Genomic DNA, 16,184 nt, shown 5'->3' with positions numbered 1-16,184 from the left:
TAGATTCTGAGTAACTTGAGGAGGATGCACCTGCTCTACTTCCTGATGCCTCCAGCAGCTCCCAGGAGAAATAGAGAAGAAGATCAATTCAGTTTTGGAGTGACAGGGATAGGACTGAGCCCAGGTTTAGTTGTGGAGGTGAAAGGAGGACAAGGAGCCTTCCCTTAAATCCACGCACACACACAGAGCACCCGACACTAAATCAGTACCAAGTTACAGACAGGAAGACGGGCTGGAATAACACAGATCCGTAACAACTGCTCCGAGAGGAAGCAGGAGGCTGCCAGGAGCCCTGGAAAGATGGGAGGAAGGGAGGGAAGGCAGGAGGGAGGGTAGCAGCGAGGCGGGAAAGAGAAAGGAGCCCATGTGCAGCGGGAAGCACAGAGCGCGCGAGTCCTCAGCGGGCAGCGCTTCACCCGGGGCAGCGGCACAGGCAATAAAACGCTGCGGCACAGGCAATAAAACGCAGCGGAGGGAGAATGCCGATGCCGCCTGCGGCCCTCCCAGAAAAGCAGTCGCTCCCTTTTCCGAGAACTTTGCCTGAGTAAGTTTGCACCATCAGTTCCCAAACACACAACCCGAGAGACACCGACGTTCCCAGCGCTACCCACGCCTCCCCGGGGAAGCGCCGGTCACCTGCCCGCACCCCCTGCGCGCTCCCCCGCCCCGGGACGAGCCGGCCCCGGGACAAGCCGGCTCCGGCCGGAGCTCCTCCGGCACCGCGGCCCCCGCGCGGGGAGGGCAGGGCAGGACCGCGGGGGCGGGAGCTCGTTCCGAGCCCGCTCCGAGCTCGCTCCAAGCCCGCTCCCGCCGCCGGCCGAGCCCGCCGCACTCCCCCCGCGCAGCCCGGCGAACTCCCGCCGCTGCCCCGCCGCGGTGCTTTCCCCTTTTCCCCGGCCTTCGCAGCACTGGGAGAGGGGGGGACCCGCTCCAGGAGCGCGGTCTCTCCATCCGCGCCCCCCCGCGCAGCGATGTCCCGCGGGGGGCGCGGGCGGTGCCGAAGGTGCAGCCGGCACTGAGGGAACAAAGGCGGCGGCGGCGGGGAACAAAGAGCGGCAGGTACCGGCGCGGCGGAGGGCGCGGGCAGCGGAGCGGGGCGGCGGCACCGGCGGGCCGGGGCAGGGGCTGGGGCCGGGGCCGGACCGGGCGGGCAGCGCCGCCGCTCCCGCACAAAGGCGCAGCCGGGCCGCGCCGCGCCACAACTTCCCGCGGGCGGGTCCCGGCGGGACAGACTCACCGCGGGCGTAGTCCCGGCATCGGCGGCGGGCGCGAGTGGCGGTGGCGAGGGCGGGAGGGAGGAGAAGGAGGAGAAAGGACGGACCGCTCCCCGCCCCGGCCGCTGCCAGCGAGCGAGCGCGCTCCCTGCCCGCGGGCCGGAGGGCGGCGCGGCCGCGGCCCCCGCAGCCCGGCCGGCCCCGCCTCCCCCGCCGGGAGCGGCCCCGGGCCGGCCCCCGCCCGCGGGACACCCCGGCACGGCCGCGGTTCGTGGGGTGCCCGGCGAGAGGAGGGGATGGCTCCGGCTCCCCGCGCCCGCCCGTCCTCACCAGCCTTGGCTTTCGCGTGCGGGGTTTCCCGGTGTTTTCCCTCCCGGCGCTTACCGGGACGGCGCTGTTCATCCCGCCCCTCGGGAACAGCCGGGCAGGGCCCCAGGCGCTCTGTGTCCATGTGCTTCAGAGTAAGGACTTGTGTTGGAAGTGAGAAAAGCTGTGTGTTGTAGGAACCGTTTTCTGCTCTGGGAAGGTTTGGGGTCACAGGTGATACAGAAAATGAAATACTTCAGAGTTGTCACAGATCTGCAGCAACTCTAAACCAAATTTAGAAGATCGTTGGAGACCTCTCCAGTTTCTGCACAGCCTCCACAGCCCTCCCCAGGCTGAGCCCCCGTCACCTCACGCACAGACCCCAGGCATGACCCATCTTCTCCTCTCTTCCAGATTCAGACTTTCCTCAAGTTTAGGGACAGCATCATCTGGCCATGCCCAGCCAGAACTCTGGAAGGCAGATGCGGGTCAGTTATGTGAACATAAGTTGGGGGTTTTTATAACTCAGAGGGGGATTTTTGGAGGAGGAAAAGGAAAGAATTCCTTAGATTTGTCCTATTTGAAATTGCATAGCTTTTGACTGTAGACTTCACAAAGTGAGAAGATACAACTAGGGATAGAGCTTTGCTTTACACACCCAGGGGTCAGCCAGCTATCCAAAGGAAATGTAACTTTCCAAAAGCCACCTCCTGCCAGTGTGGATACATTGGGCTTCTCCTCAGTCTGTGCTGGTAAAACATCAACCAACTTAAAAGAGAGAAGCCAGTGAGGTCCTGTATTTGAAGGCTACAAAGCCAAATGTACCAACTTACTCAAGCTTCTCTTTACACCCACAGATCTGCCTAAAGAAACCCTGCAAGATTTGGAGCCCTGATTTTCTGTAAGGAAATTTTTCTTTTCCAGGCAAAAGTGGCTCCTGCACCTTTTTCAGTGTCATTTCAGCTGGAGCCTGAGAACTCAGTGACTTGCAGAAGCAACAATCAAAGCTGGCTATATGACTTGACTGCCCTGCCTTGGCAAACACCTGGTCCAATTCATGTTTTGTTGCCATCTTGGCAACAAACCAACCCGTGATGGCTCTTTGTGTACTTTTTAAATTTGTTTTATTGAGGATTAATTAGTGTTTGTATAGTGACACAGCTGTCTTGTGCTTCATGGACACAGGTGAAGGCAAAGGCCTTTGGGCTATGCTGTGGTTTCCTAATTCCTGTGTTATGGCTACTGTAATGCATATCCTCAAAGTGAAACAAACATTTCTGACTGATTTATGACTTTTGACTGCCAGTTTTCAGTCTTGTGCTAGAGGAAGGAGAGAAGAAGATGCAATATCGAAACCAAGCTCTGCTACTTGAAGAGTTATTTCAGGTCCCCTGTGGATCACTTGAGGCTCTTGCACAGGCTATGAAATTCACCAGATGAAGTCTCATGGAGCCTTGATCTTTTATACCTCGGAGAACACATCCCACATTATATCTCCATGTTCTTCTCACTGACTTTACATGAATCACAGGGCTCCTCATCCCAGCATACACAGCACTGCAGGCATGCCAGGCTGTGTCAAACACAGCACAGGTCCCAGCCCAAGGTGCTTGTTTTCACTTAAATTACGTATTTCATAACTTGCTTGTAAAGCACTTGAAGATATGACACTGTTACTAACACTAAGTGATGTTGTTGGACAGGCTTAGTATAAGCAATTAAGTAGTAATTCCATTAAAAAAGGTGCGAGACACAAAGGTAGAATTAAGTTATATATGCCTACTTTGTATCCAGATCTTCAGGCTGTTGATTACTTAGACTGAGACTCTGAAAATAAGTTTTCATCTCTTTTACCACACAGCCTTCCATCTAAGAACTGCCAAGGCCCTGTGCTCACGCTGTACCTGCTTTGACAGGTATATGGGTGCTGCCAGCAAGGATAGCAAGTGGCTGACGTGGATCAGCTTTTGTGGAAGATGAAGATCTGGAAGCTGTGTGAGCTGAGCTCTTGCCTGCTGTCTATGGGTGTTCAAAATGAGCTGCCTGGATAGATGCACAGAGCACTGGGGAAAAGCCCTACAGAGCAGCACTATCAGGCAGCGATGAAGATAACTGCAGTGGGGGTGAGAAGCCCTCACAATTCCCATGAAATTCTCTCCTGAAAGAGGGTCTGATCAGTTTCAGCAGTGATTCTTGCCTCACCAGCTTCCCACACCACCCAGAACAGCAAAGTCACAGAGCTGAATGTTTCTTGTACAAGGCATCCAGGTAGTGATCGTCCCCCTGTACTGGGCACTGGTGAGGCCACACCTCAGATCCTGGGTTCAGTTTTGGGCCTCTCATGACAAGAAAGGCATTGAGGGGCTGGAGCGTGTCCAGAGAAGGGAAGGGAGCTGGGGAAGGGTCTGGAGCACAGGTCTGATGAGGAGCAGCTGAGGGAGCTGGGGCTGTTTAGCCTGGAGAAAAGAAGGTTTAGGGAAGACCTTCTCACTCTTTACATCCACATGAAAGGAGGATGTAGCCAGGTGGGAGTTGGGCTCTGCTCCCAGGTAACAAGCGACAGGATGAGAGGAAACAGCCTTGAGTTGTACCAGGGGAAGTTTACATTGGATATTAGGAAAAATTTCTTCACTGAAAGGGTTGTGAGGCATTGGAACAGGATGCCCAGGGAAGTGGTAAAATCTCCATCCCTGCAAGTGTTCAAAAGGTGTGTGGATGTGGCACTTGGGGACATGGTTTAGTGGTGAATGTTGTGGTGCTGTGTTAACAGTTGGACTCAATGATCACAGCAGTCTTTTCCAATCTTAATTGGAAGATTGGTCCATAGGTCCCACAGGGATGAACAGCATGAGCTTCATGGTGGGACATTCCTTCTATAATGCAGAATTTGGGTGTCTAGATTCCAGCATTGGAGGGAGATCAAATGTCCCCAAGTCCCAGCCCCAATCTGGATAAAGTGTTAACTCTGAATGATTGAGACGGCTGTGTAAACTAATTTTGTTTGGATACTCTAGGTTATATTTGCTCTGCAGTCTGCCAGGACAAACCTTTGGCTTGGTGACCCTCCTCTGCCCTGTGTGCAACCCCCTGTGCCGTGCTGGCATGGTGTGTGTGCTGGAGCTGGGAACCGGATGAAAGTTAGCTCTGAAGAAGAATACTTTGTTTTGATCTGGATTGCTCCCAGGATTTGATTGTGGTGTGGACACACGAAGAGGTATGTCAGCACGACAGAGGGGGCAGCAGGATCCAGCACAGGGACAGGAATGCACAGCAGAAACTGGAGTTGGGAACAGGATGCTACGCAAGAAAATAAGGGATCCGCACTGTGCCAGAAACATCAGCCTCTTGCCCAGCTGCTCTCTACTGACCTCATCCCTTGCAGGAGAGAGAAGAATTGGGAAAGGGGAAGAAGGGATGAGAGTAGAAACTCACTGTTGGACTTTTCCAAGGACTTTCCACCCTGCTGGTGTAGCAACACCAAGGAAATACAGATGCAGTTTTGCAGACATCATTTTTGGTGGCAGCACTTTGATGAACCAGTCAGGTTATACTCCCTCTGTTGTGCTGGTGCAGCTCTTTGTGCTGTTTGTTGTCAAACAGACCAGGAAACTGCTTTAAAAAAGCAGCACCCTCCCCTCCTCAGTTATTTTTACCCTGGCTCAGTTCCCAGACACAATTCACCTTGTCTCCACTGAGGTGCAACTGGAGGAAGAGTGCTGGAGAGGGAAAGTGTAGCCACAAGCAGGGGAACAGGGGTTCCACTGTGCCCCTCAAAAATGCCCGTGGCCCGACACCTTGGGGAGAGTTTCCCTTCAGCAATCATGGGCAGCTTGTTTGTCAGAATTAGAAAGATCAAAAAAGAGGAAAGGAAGGTTGAATCCATGCAGACACGTGCAGCATTTGCATACTATTTTCCTCCGGAAAACATAAAAGGAAATCTGACAGTAATCATGTTAGAAATGCTCCCTGTTCCCCTCCCATTTAATCTCAGCTCTGTGTATGACACTGTCCCTGGCATGTAAGACGGCTCCAGCAGATCACCGGGGCACCGACGCTGCCTCCAACACCCAGCTGTTTCTGCTGAAGTCAGTGGAAACACTTTGATGGTTAAAGGTGCCCATGCCTAAATGCTCTGTTAGGTCACAAGCTAATTTTAGGATGGAGAAGCACAGTTCCAAAAGAGATAAATAGGTTAATAACACTGAAGTTGCAGTAAATCTGTAGGAAATCTCCTGGAATAGGTCCATAATTAGCAAATCTACAGTTCTCAAAGCAGATATCCTCACCTTTTCTTCAGTTTCCTTTTTCCTTTGATTTTGCCTGTGGATTGTGGTCCCTGTGGCTAAAAACAGGGTAAACTGAAGACTTCTACACTTAGATATTAGTACCTGAAACTTACACCAACATCCAGGAGCCAGAACCATGCACTTTCATCTTTCGATACGGGATTGCATTATGGAGGTGTTTACTGTCTTAAAGTAAACAGTGCTGGTGTGAACTCCCAAATTTTTCAGAGCCAAGGCACTGGATTCTGCTCATAGAGAGGCACATCCCAGGTTAGTTTCCTGAGGACAAGCACCTGGCATCTGAACTGAGCAGGGCTCATTGTGCTCCATTTGTAACGCAAGCATTGTGCATGAATAAAGATTGCCACTCTGTTTTCCCACCTCCCAAAGTGCACCAGCTTCTCAGTTACAAGTGAGGAGGGTTTGTTATACAGAGATGTAACTTAAGGTTTCACCCTGAAAAATTGAAATTCAAAGGTGATCCTTCCCAACCCTCAATTCCACCTTAGTGGGTTCTTTTGGATCACAGGTATTTACTGAGGTATTTACCTCTGACCCAAGTCCTGCTTCAGGTACTGAAGGGCCTTTGTGAAACCTTTGCTGAAACCTTGCATTCCTGATTGGCTTAGTGGGCTTAGCAGACTGTGTTTTAGGGGCCTATTGGACATCTGATAAGATCGAGTCAAGGTTTTACAGACCTTTAGGAGCCCATAAGACCTTGACCCGACCTTATCAGTAAATTCAGGCAAGGTTTTGGATTCAGAATCCCCTTAATCTTAAACCCAAACATTTATACACTTCTTTCACTTACATTAATCAGTCTAACAAAAAATAATACCTCTTCTATCCTTGGATTGTCGCAGCTGCAGCCCTTGTGTTTGTAAGAGCACTGTAACGAGCCTGCAATCAAGACCACACCAGTCTTGTCAGCTTTGCCCTCATGCTCCAAGGCTGGCTGCTGCCTCTCACGCACTCTGTATCTCACCAGCAGTTTGGCATCTCAGTTTTGGCTCTATTTCTCAGAAGTTGTTTGAGAGAAACCTGCCAAGAAACACTACTCAGCTGGCCACAGCAGAAGCTTGAGAAACACAGTGTAGTGGTGAAATGCCAGGTCTGGATTCGGAAACCCGCAGGATGGATGAGGAAATAACAGCAGCTGGACAAGCAGCTTCTTTGTAAAATAGCTCCAATGGCAGCTGCAAGCTCAGGTGCTTATAAAACAAAACTGAGCAGCAGAAGGCAACCAAGGGCTTAGGCATTTTCCTCTTCCTGGCCTCCTCTCACCCCTGAAGCACTTTCACTGAGGCTCAGACAAGACCTGCAGTAGTTTCACTTTGAGCAGTGTTTTAATCCCTTGACAGCCTTTCCTTTCCTTGCCATCTCCAAGAATGGAAAGGAAACAAAGAGAAAAAAAAACTTGCTCTATAGTTGCAGGTATTGATAGTTCTAGGAGACATCTGGGCTGAGGACTGCACAAACCACATCAGAACATGGAAATGCTGGGCCAGGCACCCTTCTCACCCCTCCATGGTCAGGGCAAAGCTCCCTTGGGCAGCTCTCAGGCAGCAGCAGTTTGCTTTGCCTCTGCTGCCCCTGCAACACTGACATGTCTTGGGTGGCTACAGCCCATTTTCAGCCATGATTCAGTGGAGAACAAAAAAGCTCTCAAGGGTAGGAAGTGGGGCTAAGGCTTCTTTGGAAGCAGGGTTTAGTAATCCCAGTTGCCACCTTTAAAATCAGTGCCCTTGGGCCCCAGCCAGCCCTCAGCTCTGTCAACATCTTTACTGCCAACTTTACTAACAGTCACACAAATGTAAATCTACTCTGAGAAGAGGATTAAGCCCATTCTGGTTTTATGGCCTATGAAATGTCTCCTGCCCTGCTGCCACTGTGCACTGATACATAACACAGAAAAGGGAATTCAGGCTGCTATTGTGTCTTCAGAATTTTAAAGGAAAAAATGTAATTCCAGAAACTTTACCAGCCAGTGAAGTGCATATGCAGACAAGGGTTTTTCTAAGTCAGAAGCTAAAAGCCTGTACCTTGCCAGATACTGGTTGAAGTACATAATTTTTTTCCTTGAAATAAGATTATCAACAGCAATTTTCCATGCATTTAAGTTCAGGATTTTGTCTGCAAGGGGATTAAAGCTCAGGCAAATGTGAGAGTGCCTAAACACTGCCCTGCTCCATGTACTGCTCCCACTTGGGAGGAGACCTGTGTAGGGGGCTATGTAGGAATCCCACTAAAACAATTATTTCTTCACTGATGACTCAGTTGGCTGAGAATTACAAGGAGGACTGCGGGAACTATTAGAACTTTTATGGCTTCTAAAAAAATTCAGTTTGATGTGGGTTCCTCACTCCCTTAGGCTGATACTTTCATACAAAAGGGTTTTTTTACTATAAAATTTGTTATTGAATTTCAGCTCTTGGGCTGGGCACATATTTTGGTTCCAGGTTTCTACAGTCTCAGAGGATGGCTCAGACCTCTTAGCAAGATCTCAGTATCACTAAATAATTGTAATGATCACTAACAGAGTAACTCCATTGAGCTGTCAGCAGAAAAACAGCCGAGCTGCATACATATTTCAATTAAAGATGCAGAATTATGCGTATTTATGCACAAGCCTGAAGGGCAGACGATATTCAAAATGTACTTCGGGGCAGGAGAAACAATTAATTTTTCATTATTTTCAACATTTATCCAATTTATCTCTAGCTGGAAAGTCTCATTCATTCGGTCCTTATCTGTGTCAAGTTGCTGTTGTGTAAGATTTTGTGGGTGATTGTGACTATTTTGGTCACAATTAGGTATCAGGTAGGGAATACAATGAGATACTACATCGGCCCTTGAAGGCACAGCTGATGGCATTTGCCAAAATGAGAATCCATGTCCCTGGCAGACCCTCACATACACACACTCAGCCTCTCTGCTTCATCTTTCAGTCCTCCTGGTCAAAGTCTCCTGCAGATCAGCAAGAAAAGTGACGTGTGAAGACAGACTGCAGTGACCTCTTGCTTTGGTATGTAGTGCTGTTTGTTTTGGCATTGCAGATATATTTAGTAAACTGTCATCTGTTATAATTCGTGTGGGGACAGATCCTGTATTTTGAGAGACGTTCGCTGTCCTGCATTGCCTGGAGTCCGTAAATTGCTCTGTCATTTACACACTGGTCTATTTTAAAAGCAGTGTTAGTGGACACATCCTCTCCCTTATTCCACTGTGAGGACCCTGAGCTCCCAAATGCTCATGCAGCAACACGGCAGGTTTTTAGCCAACTCATCTTCTCCTAAGCAAACTACTGGATATTTATTTACAGACGGCTTTCCTGAAACCAAGGGAAATGCATGCTAAATGAGACACTTGAGTTTCTGACTGTGTGACACACTGTCCCTTGAATTGTGGCCTCAGCCTCCCAGGGGTATCGTCCTCCCTGTGACAGGCCCAGCTATTTTTGGCCACCAAGGCCCCGGTGTCAGGCGCTGGGGGACCTTCTGCTCCACCGGAGCACGTGTTCCAACAATCCCATTCCGTGCAGGCAGCCACCAGCCAAGTGTTGGTCCCAGTCACAGCTTTGCTTGTTCATCCTCTGACCACAGAGCAACACCTTGCTTGCAATTTGCAGGGGAAAAAAACCCTCATGTTATTTTGTGTGTAGCCCAAATATCAGCAGTCACCCTCCCATCTCAAAGAAAGGGAAGGAAATGACAGCAGGAAGAGCCCATACCAGCACAAAGCTGGGGCTAAATCACCAGGATTGGTGCAGCATTGCTGTCATTTCAGACTCTGCAGGGCCCTACAGGTGGGACCCCATGACCCCCTGTTCTCCCCACACCTCTCCACAGCCTTGCAACTCTTCATCCCCACCCTGGGGATGTTGCATCCCATGTCAGGGTGAGCTCATCCACCACTAGGGCTGGAGACAAGCCCAGTTTAGAGACATCTGGTCACACCTTCTACAGCTGGATTTGGGCTTCCTCAGCCTCATAGGGCAGAAATAGCCCCTTGTTCCCTCTGCCAATCAGGGCTTCTCCTTTCATTATCACTCGTAAATTGCTCCTGATATGGGTTTGTTCTATGCAAGTCCCAGATCTCGCTGAGATACACACTAGAGACAGAGTCTGTGAGTGCAGCAGGGAGCTGAGCTGCCCCTTCCAGCTTTGAGCACCAGAGGAAGCTGCTGGACATCTCCCTGCTGCCATATAGTGAATCTCTGGCCTTTATTCTGCAGAAATAAACTAAAAGCTCTTTCCAAAATTTAATTTCTAGAGAATATGGACTGATACATAGGCTAGTGTAATACAGTACCATGTATCATGTACTGCTTGCATTGGAAAAAGCAAGGTCAAAGAAGAACACCAAGGTATAGCAGAAGTTTTGTGATGATGGCAGTTCTTCCAGGAGTTGTTGTTTTCGGGGTTTGCACTGCCTAAAATCCAGGACTCTGCTGTGGCTAAGGGAGAAAAAGGGTAAGAAGAGTCTTTGCATGGCCCTGGAGGTGTCAGAGGTAATGGAGTCATTGTGCAGGACCTCATTCCTGGTGGAAGCAGGCAGAGGTTGGACCTGTTCAAGCCTAAGTTGGTCAAACTGATGCTTGAGCCTCCTCAGGGTTTGGTGGGCAAGGAACGAAATGGTCTGGGTGAGCATCTGGAAGGAGACTGGAGCTGAGGAGTCCCTGGCAGAGCTGATGCTCATGCAGATGAGGACAAAGGTGAAGAGGGGAGGAATGTAGGTGTGAAGAGCAATGAAGTCCTGGCAGGGCCAAGGCTTAGGTGGAGGGTGGCTGATGCAGGACCAGGCTGCTTCTGCAAAAGGCATTTCTGTCTTTTCCCCACCAACTTTAACCAGGTGTCCTTCACATCTCCTCTGCATCAGACTGTCACCTGTGGGAATCATAAATCCCATCTTAAATGAGCTGAGCAGAGCAGTCTGGAAAAAGGTGTGTCATTGGTTATCAGTGGGCTGTCTGGAGCCAGCATGGGCAGCCACAGCTGATAGATCAGGGAGAGCAGGCAGGGCACAGGCTGCAGCTTCTGGCAGCTCTGCCCAGGTGGGTGAGCATGAGCCAGCATTTTGTTTGAACTGATCTAAGTGGGGCAATCACAGTAGGGTGATCCCATCCTGAGCTGCCTCAGCTGTGCCCTCTCCTTCCATCCTGCCCTGGGTTTAGTGATGAGAGGTCACCAGAGTGAGTCAGGTCATCCAGCAGATCCAACAGAAAGCTGCTAGGAAGCCTTTCTTTACAGTGAGTGTGGTCAAACACTGGAACAGGCTTCCTAGAGAGGCTGTTGATGCCCCCAGCCTGTCAATGTCTAAGAGGCCTTCAGACAATGCCCTTAATAACATGCTGTAACTTTTGGTTGGCCAGTTGGATGAGATGTTCAGTGTAGGTCCCTCCCAAATGAGGGATTCTATTCCATTCTACTCCTCCATGGAGGCACTTTCTGGGATGCTTCTGATCAGTCGGATCAGCTTACTGAACAAATGAATCCCATGGACTTGTCACCACGAGATACAATGCAAAGGCAGTGATCTTAAGCGTGTGATTTTGTGATGTGGCTGAGCCCATTCAGCTGCCCCAGCCCCTGAGGCATGTGCTCTGTCCCTGGTCCCCTCCCCATCCCACTGTGGCTGGGCAGGACTGCCGTGCTGGCACTGGCACCCACTGACCATGCAGCCACATTGTCCTTCAGGGACCTGAACCAACCACCAGCTCATTGCAAGAAGTAAAAAGAGCTTCAAGCTGGGCTGGTTGAGTGCCCTGGCACACCGTGCCGGGAGCACCGAAGCGAGGGATCGGGGGAACTGGATGTGCTGGTGTTTGATGCACAGAGCTGTGCCCCAAAGCCACCCCTCCAGTGTGACCTTGCAGCAGGAGCTGCGGGGCCAGCGGGAGGCAGGAACTGCTGCTCCCAAGCAGGTGTGCAGTGAACTGTCCCAGTACAGCCTTATGCAGCAAGATGCAGCACAGGGCTCCAGATGTTTCACCAACCCGCAACAAAAAGCCAGGTCAAGGTCTCTCCAGGCGATATAAACCAAGCTGCAGGCAGATGTGCACAAGCAGACAGCATTTCTATAAAAGAACACAAAGTTTAGGACAAAACTCAGCTCTTTCCAGTGCAGGGGAAGGTAAGCTGGGTGCGGGAGAGCGTGTGCTTGCTGGAGCAATGAAACAACTCTTCTCCAAGTGCCTGATGGGCCCCCAAGAAAGCCCTGTGTGACACAAAAATGCTGTTATTCCCCTACCACCATGGACTAAACCAAAATGTAAATTTCTCTCAAGTTCAAAGTATTACTCCATGCTGTTTCAATAACAAAGTTCACTGCGTAATTTGGCTCCGTGCTCTTTATTCACTTCAGACAAGTCCAAAAATGAAATGGGATCGGGGTAAGAGGCCAGAGCTGAAGTTGCTCATAGCTGATGTTTAGTTTGTGCCATTAAACTTTCATTTTCGCTTCCACTAAGCCTTTATTTTCATCGCAACTTGAAAGATCCATTGTAATTACAATGTAATGAAAAAGCTGAATCCAGAGATGTAGCTGCTGAAGGGTAATCAGCTCCTGTGCTTTGTATTTAGAGGAAGTGATTAACTGTACATTTCAGGGAGGGATTGAAGTGATGGATTTTAACAATGACAAAGTTCAACAATCAGGAAATCTTAATTTAAAAAATCTGCTACTTTAAATTTCTTTTTGCAATCGTTCTCCACAGTCACTTCAATTTTTAAAAGAGTAAGTTTAGAGACTGTTGGAATTAATTAGATTTAACTAACCAGGAGGGCACCTGTGGCTTTTACTTATTCAAGTGATTCTGTATCTTACATGCATTTATTCAGATTCCTAATTATATTTTAATAAAACTATTAGAAATGGTGAATAATTCCCTTTTAATGTGATTATTTTTCTCTTAGGTCGGGTTGGGTTGCAATTAAAAATGAGTATATAAGTGCTTTAAAATTTGATTTTACTCTACAAAGTAACTGTCCTGAATACATACAGGAAATGACACATAACTTACACTTTTTTTAAAAAATAAAGCTAACTGATTCATTAAATAAAGGAGCTTTTCCTGTAATTTGATTTGGAATTTTTTTTCTGGATTTCAAGAAGTGCTAACTCTCATCCTCAGCCATCTTCCTTTCTCAGGCAAGAGGAAGAAAACAAGCTTTTCTGCTTTTTTCAGTAGTCGGTGAGTTTCTTGAGCTGTCCCTAGCCAGGTAACCGAATAAAGTGGAAATAACAAATACTCTTTCTGCCCCAGCAGACCAGGCTCTTGTGGGATCCAGAACTCTGCCTGGAGCCAGCGCTGGCTGCTGGACCCTCCGACCTGGCAGAGCACCTGCGGGTCATATTTAATTACAAATAGCCCCATTTCCGGCAGAATAAATACAATTAACTCCAGTGACCATAGCGGCTGTTCGGAGGGCAGTGCCAGGCGCTGGGCTGGGCTCCCATCGGCGCGACAGATCCTTCTAAGGAAGCCAAAAGCGTTTCGGTGCAAATCTTCCCCCAGAAAGCGTGTGGTCCAGGTGCCGGCTGGCAGGGAGGTCTCCAGCAGCCTGGCTACATGAGGGAGCCTCATTAGAGGCTTTTAATCACCCCCCGGTGATTTGCAGGAGGGACGCTGACATCTAGCGGGGAGTCCGCGGTACTCGGGAGCCGGCAAAGAGGTTTTGGGAGGGTTTTTTGCAATCACCTCCACGGTTGGAAAGGCACCAGTAATGAACAGTCAATACCAATGACTTGTGTGGCCCCGAGTTTCTGGGGCAGAGCTGATACCCGGCACTGAGACCAGCCCCGTTGTTTTTCACTCTGTTTTAAGCATCACGGCGTCAAACCTTCTCATTCCAGCCTTAAAACTGAAGGGTTAAAGCAGCAGAAGGAAGGGATCTTGCTGTCGATCTTAACTCTGCTTTGTACTACAACCTATTTTGTAGTACAGAGATTAATGCTGCTTGCTTACATAAACGCTGAGCAGGGGCATGTGCTGGACGTTGCTGCTCTACAATCATATCTGACCATAACTGTGAAAACAAGAGAAATCAGAGTTTTTATATCTGTAGTCCGTGCCTCTCCCTCTGCTTCTAAAGGACAATTTGCCAACCAGTTGGATTAGATGTTAAAGGAGGAGATGTTTCCCTAGAAACCTGAAAAGGCGATAGCCAGTTTCATAGCCCTGATTGATAAGAACAAAGATATCAAAGGGAATGATAAGCCTCCAACGGCTTAGAAACAGCTGTGAGATTAAGGTGGGAGAGACCATGATGGGCTACCAGAAAAACCTGCTACCACAAGAGCCAGCAAGGAGAGGCTGAAAAGCCAGGGGAACTGTGCTTTTAAGGTTTATTTTTCTTTTTAAACTCAAAGTGGATGAGGTCTACCCATATGTATTCTGTTTGGAAAATGCTATTGCATGTCAGGACAAAGCCTTTAGACTTTGTAAAGCCTAAATTCCTCCAAGAGCTAACTTTCCTACAGGAAACATGGAGACAGAAGCAGTTTCCAGGGCCTTCCCCAGGAAAGGGGCAGCAAGGCTATATTGGCAGGGTTGCACAGGCCCACAAACCTCAGTTTTGAGCATGAGCGAGAAACATGTGAAAACATTGCTTTTCCAGTTTTGAATTATGAGACCTGTAATCAAACAGGGCATATTCTCAGGCAATATGTAGAAAAGAATGTCTAATTTTCATTGACTTGAAGAAATTCCTTAAAAAGAAGGGATTCTTATGGCTGCAAAGAAAATTTACAAAACATGACCTGTTCTTGGTAAAAGAAAAATGTTAGCAGGACCTTAAACAATGCAGTTGGTTACACAGAGAGCTAAAGCATTCCTCAGTTTAGGCTTGTTCATTAAAACCTAACACTAATAGAGAATTCTCTATTGTTCAGGATTGCTGTAGTGCCCAGCCTAAATCTCAAGGTAAATAGGTGACTCATGTTTTCTGCTTTGGGAGTGTATTAAATAGGCAATAGAGCTGCTCCCCAAATACAGGGTCTTGTGTCACACAGTATCCCTTTCGGCTGTTGAAGAAAGCTTGCAGAGACCCTTCAAGGTTTCCTGCCTGACTTGGCCAGAATTGCAGGACTTGGATGCAGAGGAATGCTGAATCCCTCATCCACACACCACAGATGCCTGTGGAAACGCTGGAAAGCAGGAGTGCTTTTCTGAAGAGATTTCTATTGTGGTAGCTTCTGTTAAAGCAAAGTGTGTTCTCGAGCAGTTCCCAGTATCCCAAGTTATCGTGGTCATACAACAGTATTTTACTCATTACATTTAATTACTTTTTTTTCCTCTCTTTTGTTTGTCTTTGCAGTTTGGAGCTTTGTTAAAGCTTTATTGGGACCCTAAATTGAAACTCGGCAAAGCTACTCACGGACAAAGCAAAGCTGCAGCTGTAGAGAACAAACAGTAATCGCTGCCAGCACCGAGCTGTGTTTGCTCAGTAAAGTGGACTACATGGAAACAGTGATGTGTGTTGAACAGGCAATCACGTCTGCATTTGGCTGCCTGGGAGGATTCTCTTCCAGTCTCCAGTGCCAGATCTGGAGACTGAAAACCAATTCCCAGTAGTGCCTCTTTGGCCAAACAGTACCAGTATTACAGTCCCACCATACAGCTTATGTATTTACCTTGTCTTTTGAAACACCCAGACAAGACACACCAGCACCAACCTGAGGGCTTGTGGACAACAACACTGTGCTCTGGCTGATGTGAGTACGGAGCTAACAAAGCTGCTATCACCTTATGTGTGCCAGCTCATGTCACATCTCACCACTCTGCCACTGGTGATACAATTGATTTGAACAGGCTCGTGTGTGACCTTGTAAAACTCCCCACAAAACATGAGGGATGTGATGCTGATGCCTTAAGAGGCCTCCTAGACACGGAGGCTGGACAGGAGTAAAAGAATAAAATAGGTATTTATTTGAAAGGCCTTCAAAGGTACACCCTGGGAGCCACAGGCTATTGCCAAAAGGGACCCCAAGATGGACCCCAGGTCACGAGTTCTTCACTCTTTTATAGGTTTGGTTCATTTGCATATCAGGGTTCATTCTCCAATTAAAGCTTCAGTTTCCCCTCAGCCTGCCCCCCCCCCCAGCGGCTCTTTGGTTTATACTTTTGGCCTAGGACAGTCTGGGTGTCCTTGGAAAGCAGGGCCAGAGAGGCTTTGTTATGTCTGCCTAGCATGAGAGAGCAGAAATTAACAGGCTACAAGAAACTTCAGAGTCACACTCTAAGCAGTTAAAAAACACAAAGGTCAAGATCTAAGGCATCAATGCAAAAGTGAAATTTGAAGATATGCAGAACTTACACTTCAAAAACAAAATTGAAACTAACTGATTCATTAAATAAAGGCAGAACACTTGGACTGTG

At 48.7% G+C, this 16,184-nt stretch overlaps 1 protein-coding gene and 1 long non-coding RNA gene across 6 annotated transcripts in view; one reads left to right on the top strand and one right to left on the bottom strand.

Annotated features, from left to right (window-relative positions):
• SYNE2 (spectrin repeat containing nuclear envelope protein 2) overlaps positions 1–1,344 on the bottom strand; it is a 175,831-nt gene extending 174,487 nt beyond the window's left edge. For 3 of the 5 annotated variants that reach the window (XM_048305476.1, XM_048305478.1, XM_048305477.1), the window contains exon 1: positions 1,238–1,330. The gene's annotated coding sequence lies outside the window, so the exon portion shown is untranslated. Of the gene's footprint in view, positions 1–1,237 lie in introns of all 5 variants that reach the window. The other 2 variants (XM_048305481.1, XM_048305480.1) reach the window with 2 other exon arrangements.
• Positions 925–15,851, top strand: LOC125326887. Its single transcript, XR_007204057.1, has 3 exons — positions 925–1,059; positions 8,755–8,831; positions 15,124–15,851. It is a non-coding gene; the product is annotated as an uncharacterized LOC125326887 (long non-coding RNA).
• Positions 15,852–16,184: the final 333 nt, after the last annotated feature.

Source organism: Corvus hawaiiensis, chromosome 6 (assembly GCF_020740725.1).
Source record: "Corvus hawaiiensis isolate bCorHaw1 chromosome 6, bCorHaw1.pri.cur, whole genome shotgun sequence".
NCBI classification, from domain to species: Eukaryota; Metazoa; Chordata; class Aves; order Passeriformes; family Corvidae; genus Corvus; species Corvus hawaiiensis.
Note: the sequence above shows the minus strand (reverse complement) of the source record. Positions and strands in the feature narration are given on the sequence as shown.